The following is an 8518-nucleotide window of genomic DNA, read 5'->3' on the forward strand; positions in this document are numbered from 1 at the left end:
CCATAACCCTTAATGTGTTTAATCCCTTAGCCAAGGGGGGCCAAGGGTGTAGTTGTAGGGCCATTGGGACCAAATTTGGGGGTTCATAACATCAGGAAAAGTGGAATGGCATGACCAAAAAGGTTGTGGGGGGGTACGTTATGGTGTATTGAACAGGGCAAGGGGACACAAGGGTGGCATGGATGCTAGAGATCAGAGGTAAATGCATGGTTTACTAAGATCTATAATCCTAACATTAGAGAATGAGAAGGGGGCTTAGGACTTAATTTCATAGGGTCTAGGGGACCTAGAGGGAAGGTAGCAAGAGAAATTGATAGGGTAACCCCCAATAGTGGTGATAAGGGGATTAGGAGTCCAATTATCACAAACCATAAGCCATTAAACCATAGCCACCAAATTCTCTATCCCCTTGACCTTAAATCCATAATCCCTTAACCCCTACACTCACAACTCATAACCCATAAACCCCTTGACTCATTAAATCTTAAGACACTAACCCCTAACCTATAATCCATGAACGAACTCCTAAGCCATAACTCCTTATCCTCTTAACCTGTGACCCTTTTAACCCCTAACCCTTCACCACCTAAACACCTTAACTGCTAACCCCTTAACCACGAACACCTAAATCCCCTAAATCTTAAGTCCTTAACCTCTAAACTCAATTGTGTCAATATAGAATAATATACATAAGAGAAAATAAAATGATATTATCCACATCAATGCTTGAAATAACCTTAAATTAGCCATGAGTGGTGAGCGAGGGGGTGAATGTGGGGCACTATTAAAGTTACATCATGTTTAAATTCCTTTTACATTGTGAGGTTATTCTCCAATAGGGTTGAAGCATCATCACAAGGAAGCATGACACATTTTTGTGGGGGAGCGATTAAAGTTGTAACACAATTCAAGTGATTTACACCTCCAATGTAAATGAAATCATTGCATGTTTATGTCAGGTTGTTAGAGAGGTTATTTATAGATAATACATTCAATGTAATTAGACTTCATCTTTTCAGGGCCTTGGCTCTAACATGGATTTGTACCAGGAACACTTCATGCAAATGAAAGGGGGGCTTTTTGTTTAACCACATACGCACAAGAGCACCAGATGCTACCCTTCAGATCCCCCTTGGTGCATTCAAAGTGGGTTTACATTTGTGTCGAGTTGAAACTAATAATAATAACCCTCCTCTTCTTAAATATAACATCTGATAGCTTTTCCATATACATGAGACACTATAATTAAAGGATAGCCAAATGCCCCAAGGAACAATGAATGGTGGTCTCCTGAAGGGATTTAACTCTTTCATATCATACAAAATCTTTAAAAAATCTTCAATACTTTCTCCTTGCTAGATATTTTTACAACATGCTAAAGCTCGCAACTGTGACAAGCAAATCCTCATATATGGGTAGTTTATAAGCAAATGTGTAATATTTTTCTTGGATTATCGACATAAAACACATTGTCCCAATCCTTGCCAACTCTTTCTTTAAAAAGCCTCCTAGGTCAAAATCTTGTTTTTTAGTGCCAACCGTACAAATATCCAAGTCTTCAAAGGGGTTATGGTATTCCAATGAGATTTCCACCCTGATTTGACTCGTCTTGAATTTCATTTGAAAACATTTCTTTGTATCCTACTCACATTGTTTAGTTCTCAAATGTAGGATTTTTGAAGCAAATAAACTCATCCTATTCTTCTCCTACTCCAACATGACTCTTGATAAGCCTCCTAATGTAATAATTCCATTGTCCAATGTGAAGCCTTCTAGTCCCAACACATTAGAAGTCATCTAGTCATGGTACCATAAGGATGTATTAATTCATCAACAATCCAAGTTGAAGGAAAAAAATATACACCTTGAAAATCAACAATGAGCTCATTTGGAAGTCTATATAAATTACCACTTAGAACCCAAAAGTCAACTCCCATGATAACTATCTACCTCATTACATGTCTTCCACATGATCCAATTTCCAAATAGAAGAAAACATGGTACCAATGTTTTCCATACATTTTATTTTCCTACTAGAGAGAAGCTAGTATCTTATATGCTTTCCACTTAGTTGATCCATTTTGAAAAGTTTAATTTTTCCTCCTTATCCATTCTAACAAAGACAAATGGCTATGTACTTTTGAATCATTCTGAAATTTCTACAATCTTTCTAAAGTTGTCTCCGTGGATTTCTTATTGCAGGTGCGTCGCCAAAGTGATTTTTAGAGAACTAGGTATTGGTCTTGAGGGTACATGTTTGTGGGAATCCCATTATTACCATGTATACCAAATGTAGAACAATTGGATAATTTTCAAAACCTTGATCTAAATTGCTCAAAATATCTACACTTCATGTTGAGATGGAGCTTGTAGTGCTCTCTCACATAAGGAGTTGGAAATGAATAGATCACTCATAAAGGCAAGGTATGTCTATCACTAAAGCACAAGGAGTGAACCCTCTACAAATATTTTGTTTGCTAAACAAACTCAATTGTGTCAATGTAAAATACTATACATAAGAGAATAAAATTATATTATCTGCATCAATGCTTGAAATAGCCTCACATTATCCATGAGTGGTGAGCTAGGGGGTGAATGTGGGGCACTATTAAAGTTATGTCATGTTTAAATTCCTTCTACATCGTGAGGTTGTTCTCCAATAGGATTGATGTATCATCACAAGAAAAAATGACACAATTTTGTGGGGGAGCGATTAAAGTTGTAACACAATTCAAGTGATTTACACCTCCAATGTAAATCACATCATTGTATGTTTTTGTAAGGGTGTTAGAGAGGTTATTTATAAGCAATACATTCAATGTACTTGGACTTCATCTTTTCAGGGCCTCGACTCTAACATGGATTTGTATTAGAAACACTTCATGCAAATGAGAGGGGGCCTTTTTGTTTAACCACATACGCACAAAGAGCACCGAATGATGCCCTTTAGTTTCTCCTTGGTGCGTCCAAAGTGGGTTTACATTGGCATCAAGTTGAAACTAATCATCATGATCTTCCTATTCTCAGTAACATTTGTTAGCTTTTCCATATACACAAGATAGAATTAGAGGATCACCTCATCTATAGATGCCCCATTTATTATGATATTCAAGGGATGTTCTATTGTCTTTATTAAGATTTAGATGGGTCGTTGTCTGCATTCTTTAAATACACATCTAGCTCTTTTTATGAGGGAGGTCCTTGGATTTAGATTTTTATATAAGGCCTTATGTGGCCTTCCCCTTTAGAACTCTTCCAAGGGGGTCACCTCTTTCCATGCTGCCTTGCCTACTTAGGGCCAAATTGACTAACCATGATTCAAACTTCTTCAACTATCAAATTAGTGAGGCCTCATACCTATTCTTGACCCCATTCTTTCATTCTTGCAATTTCTTAATAGCATCAATCTTCCCTTCAAATAATCTAAACCCTTAATTCAGCAAACACTCACATCCAAACCCCACTAATTATTAAAGACACCATTCAATAAAACTAACGCGGAGGACAGAGAAAATATGGCAGAGAAATCTCACAGGAGTTACACTAACTAATTTGAGACCTGCGCTCTGACTGATGCTGGAATATTTTAGACAACGCTCAGGTCCGACAAACAAACTGAGAAAGACCACAAAAAACAGTGGCTCAAATATGAGCAGGGCAGGATATCGTCTGCTCTGATACCTTGTTAAACACACATGGGCAACAACAAAATATGAATGATAATCATGAGTGTACATTTATTATTAACAAATGATATACGTTTATAGTACATTATGTGACCGTTGGGTTCCACATCCCAAGGTCTCTTGGACTTCCTTAGTCTATTCGGCTTCCACACTAACCCATAGAGGATTAGGCGTCCGACAATTTTTTGTAACTCTTAATTAGTTATACTTGTAATGTTTTGACTTTGACATTTTACGAGAAGAATACACACTCAATTAAGGTTGTCATGCGTTCAATATTTGTATTATGTGATTTTCGCATTAATTTTTATGTTAATCATTATTTTTTGAAAAAAATAGTGATTATTATTATTTTTTTGACATGAAATTCATAAAAAAAGCTATTATTTAACCATTTTTAGTTAAAATTTTCCTATAAAAATTGTGATTTTGGCATGTCATTTCTAGCAAAAAAATTACAAAAAATTATCAAAACATGTAGTTTTTTAGTTATATTTATGTTAAAAATGGTTATTTTTATGTCAATTGTTAAAAATTATTGTTTTTTAGAGACAATTATTTCATGTGGATTGAAAAATTAATTAACGATGTATAAATATGTAGAATATCGAAAATTCAAAATATCGACCTTCTTCTTTAAATATGCAAAACAATAAAAACCTCACTACAAAAATATATATATATATATATATATATATATATATATGAAGAAGAAGACCACTTCAAAAATTATTAAATTTAGAAAATAATTATTTACATTTCATACATTAGAAAATTTAAAGTCAAAAAATAGGTCTTTTAAAAAAAGGGCCTGATGCAGAATTACCACTTTTTTAAATCAGCATGAAAATCACTACCATTCTAAAACGCAATATACATAAAAAAAAAATTAAAGTGCCAAAAACTATGCTCTAAAAAAAACATGTGTGTTCTACATCACCCCTTTTCAAAATCGGGTCACTTTTTTGCTATCTCTACGAAACAAGTAACAATGTCAGTCCCTGTTTCAAAGTTTACATTGTTAAACATTTTGACTTGATCAAATTACATAAAAAATAATAAAATAAAATAAAAAGTAATAAGTGCGTCGAGAGGTGCTCTCCATCCTAGAATGGAAAAGATGTTGTCATGTCATGTAAACATTAGCAGTTTTCATACTCTAGGTTTTGACAATCCATGGTTTTTCCCATGGTATTCTCAACCCATGGTTTTTCCCATCATATTCTTCTCTAATGTATCCTATTTAAAGGCATAAAATTCTAATGAATTTCCCCTTTTTTTTTCCAAAGAGAAGGATTTGGTCAGGGTAGAAGCCAAGTGCAAACATAGGGCATTCCAAAGAGAATAATAGTGCTTGGAGTTGATACATGACCTAACTATGGAGCTAATGGACCGTTGAGACAAAACAACCTCCGTGATATCAAAATTAAAGCGGTTCTAATCTAACTCGGGAGATACCCCATGTTGGTTGCAGACCCCATCATCTTCCATGACCAAGATGGAATTTAGATTGAAACCCAACAAAATGCAAGTAGTTTAAGGATGTTTGAAATTAAAAAGATTGGTGCAAGCCAACTGGGTATTTTGTGAACGGACTACGTAGGTTTTTGCAGATTGTATAAGAAGAAAGTTTCACATTTCTTTGACAAAGGTTGTGTTTAGGATTTAAACTTTTCAGAACTCTATGTTGCAAGTGTGAGAAAAAATGGCAAAGACAAGCAAGTATGCATTTGTAGCTTTGTTATTCATTTTCATAACGGTAATGGCATCATCTCCCTCTCTCAAAATGGACACAGGCACTGCTTCAATGCCCTTCCTTCCCTCCCTTTTCGTTTCCATTATTACCTCATTGATCCCATTCCTACACCCTCGATTTTAGTGAGATGTATTGCAATTACTCTCATTGATCCCATTCCTACACCCTCGATTTTAGTGAGATGTATTGCAATTACTCTTTGGTTCGTATATGTTTCGTGACCTATTATATCCTTTCTATAAATCAAATTATTGTGGATTTGTAAAATTCAATCTTTTGTATTCTTTATTTATTGTTTCTCTATTTAAAAATATTGTTATTATATATTCTTTGAATTAATAAAATTCTTTTTTCACAATCTTTAATTTCCCATATTTTGGGGTTACTTATGAATTTTTTTTGGAGCAAAATGTGGGGTAACCTTGGAAATTGGAATTTAAGTATAAGTATCCGTCCATTTGTATTTTGTTCCTTATAGTGGCTACTTCACATGTAATTTATTCCAAACATTATCTTTATTTTTATTTGCCAAGGGCGTTTAAAGATTATAGTTTGGTATGAGTACATAGGGCAAGTCGAACAATGGAGATATTGAAATATTTATGTAATATTTTCAACTTAATGGGTTCTTCATTTTTTTTTCCGCATGATTGCACTTGTCCGAAATGGTTTACGTGGTCTTGTATTTGGGAGAGATCTTCGGGTCTGTGAAAAGTACGTGTTTTTTTTTTTTTTTTTTTTTTCAAAAGGTGGAAAAACCTATCAAACTCAGTTTGTCAAACAAACAGTGAGGACAGCCATCTCTGGCTGCTATCCGCGAATGTCAGTTGACACATCATTGTTATCAAGGAAAACCACGCCACCTGAAATAACCCGCTGGTGGTCCGTAAGGGAGCAGGCTTTCACTCCTGCCAGATGCCTCTAGGTCTTGGGCCGTTAACCTGTTTCCTTACGTCCGAGGAAGACGAGCTCTTAGCCAAGCAGAAGCAGTTTTAGGGCATACTCCAGGCCCATTGTGAAAAGTACGTGTTGCGGTGAACTGTAAAAAATAAAATTCAACATCTTTTCAAATAATAAATTAAATTATATCTATTATCACATCAAATTGTAAGTTATTATTATTATTTAACAAGGGCATCCCGAAAGTTAAATTTTAATATAAAAATATTATTAATAAGAATGAAAATCTAATTTATTTTAAAACTATAGTTAAAATAGATATTAAAGTGTTGTACGAAAATAAATTAATAATTTTAATAATTAGGAAAATTTGATGTATTTTAAAGTGATAGTTAAAATTAGATATTAAAATGGCATATGAAAAGTCTTTATTAAACTCATCTTTTTTTCAAAACAAGCCTAGATCCATCTTAACTCTAGATCTACCAGCTCTTGAGAGGGATTAAATATCTTGAAGTACAAACCTCTCTTGACAGGGATTAAATATCTTGAAGTACAAACCTCTCTTGAGAGGGATTAAATATCTTGAGGTACAAACCTCTTTTAGAGTGAAAAGAGATTTGATTCTTCTCGACATTTGATAGATTTAGAGTTAAAAATGAATCTAGGTTGATAAATATAGATTTAACTTATATGACCGCGTCGATCATTTTTTCATTGTCTTTGCTTTGACCTTTGGATATTTATACTTGGGTAAATGATAATAATATATCCAACATTGCCTCGAGCCCCACCCTCACCCTCATGAGGGTGGGTGAGGATCATCATATAACTTAATCTATATTTATTAATATGGGGTGAGAGTGAGGGAAATATTGGTTAAATTATAATAATTTATTCATTATTTTCTCTGCCCCACCCTCATAACAAATTTTGATTAAAATAAACCAAGATATATTGGAACAATAATTTACCCAATATTTTGCGTCCCTCTTAAGTGGGGGTTGGGGGCAATATTTGGTGAATTATTATAATTTATCCAAGTAGCAAAGCGCAATGGGAATGAGTTCATATCTTCAAAGACATCCGATAAAATTGGAACGATACAAAGAAGATTAGCATGGCCCTTGGGCAAGGATGACACACACAAATCTAGAAATGGTCCAATTTTTTTAAAGAAGGCTCATATTTGCTATCCTGAACGATATAAAGAAGATTAGCATGGCCCCTCGCAAGGATGACACACACAAATCGAGAAATGGTCCATTTTTTTTAAAGAAGGCCCATATTTGCTATCCTGGTGGTTATTAGTGGCGACAACTCAAGCTAGGTCCTGAGTTCAAATAGTCCGACCATCCTCATAAAACCCAATAAGCGGTACTTAATAGTACCCATTTAAAATGTTTGGCTACTTGGAAACAACTAATTCAGAGGTCACTTCCAGGATATTCAATTCCAACATATTTACAGGGAATTCAACAATTATGCGGAGAGATTATCAAAAAGAGCATTAACATTGGGTCCGGACATGTTATAATTGAGGAATTGTCTGGTTGTTAGATTATAAATACAACCTACACTTCTCTATCACAAGTGGACAACCTTTTAGTGTTTTAACAGGAGTAGAAGAAAACATAAAGCCAAGAAAATATGAAAGCAGAAAATTAGATTCTTGATATGACAACAAAACAACTCCAACAAATTATTATACAGACATATTATTCCTGTAATTTAACAACTAATAGTCAATTAAATTTCTATATATTGATGTAAGCATGATTGATACATGCTTGTGCACACAGTGGTCAACCAGCGAAAAGTATAGAAGTCTAGATCAGTAAATTAAAGTATTAAAAACCCTCTTAGAGGGTGAATGTTGATAATTAGACGTGTTAAGTTTGGGCACAAACTGTGTCTCTCACAATAGTAAATTGTACTTTTTTAAAATCTACATTTATTAATAAAGGGTGAGGGTGAATATGATGGTGCCAATGTTGGATAAATTGAGAATAATGGTGAAAGTAAGGTAAAAAAAAATATTGGGTAAATTATTTTATTCATTATTTAAGTCTATCTCTATCTTTATAATAAATTTAAACTAAAATATAAATTATATTATATTAAATTAATAATTTACTCAATATTTTCTCCCATCTTCACTTTAACAGTAAATTCA

General features: G+C 33.9%; 1 non-coding gene and 1 pseudogene across 1 annotated transcript; both read left to right on the forward strand.

The window, feature by feature from the left end:
• The first annotated feature begins 7409 nt into the window (after positions 1-7409).
• On the forward strand, positions 7410-7515 carry LOC149185519 (U6 spliceosomal RNA). Its single transcript, XR_016256667.1, has one exon. It is a non-coding gene; the product is annotated as a U6 spliceosomal RNA (small nuclear RNA).
• Positions 7516-7519: 4 nt separating this feature from the next.
• LOC149185520 (U6 spliceosomal RNA) lies at positions 7520-7615 on the forward strand (annotated as a pseudogene).
• Positions 7616-8518: the final 903 nt, after the last annotated feature.

This window comes from Pinus tabuliformis, chromosome 3_1 (assembly GCF_031772625.1).
Source record: "Pinus tabuliformis cultivar Carrire ecotype Pingquan chromosome 3_1, CPIR1, whole genome shotgun sequence".
Classification (NCBI taxonomy): domain Eukaryota; kingdom Viridiplantae; phylum Streptophyta; class Pinopsida; order Pinales; family Pinaceae; genus Pinus; species Pinus tabuliformis.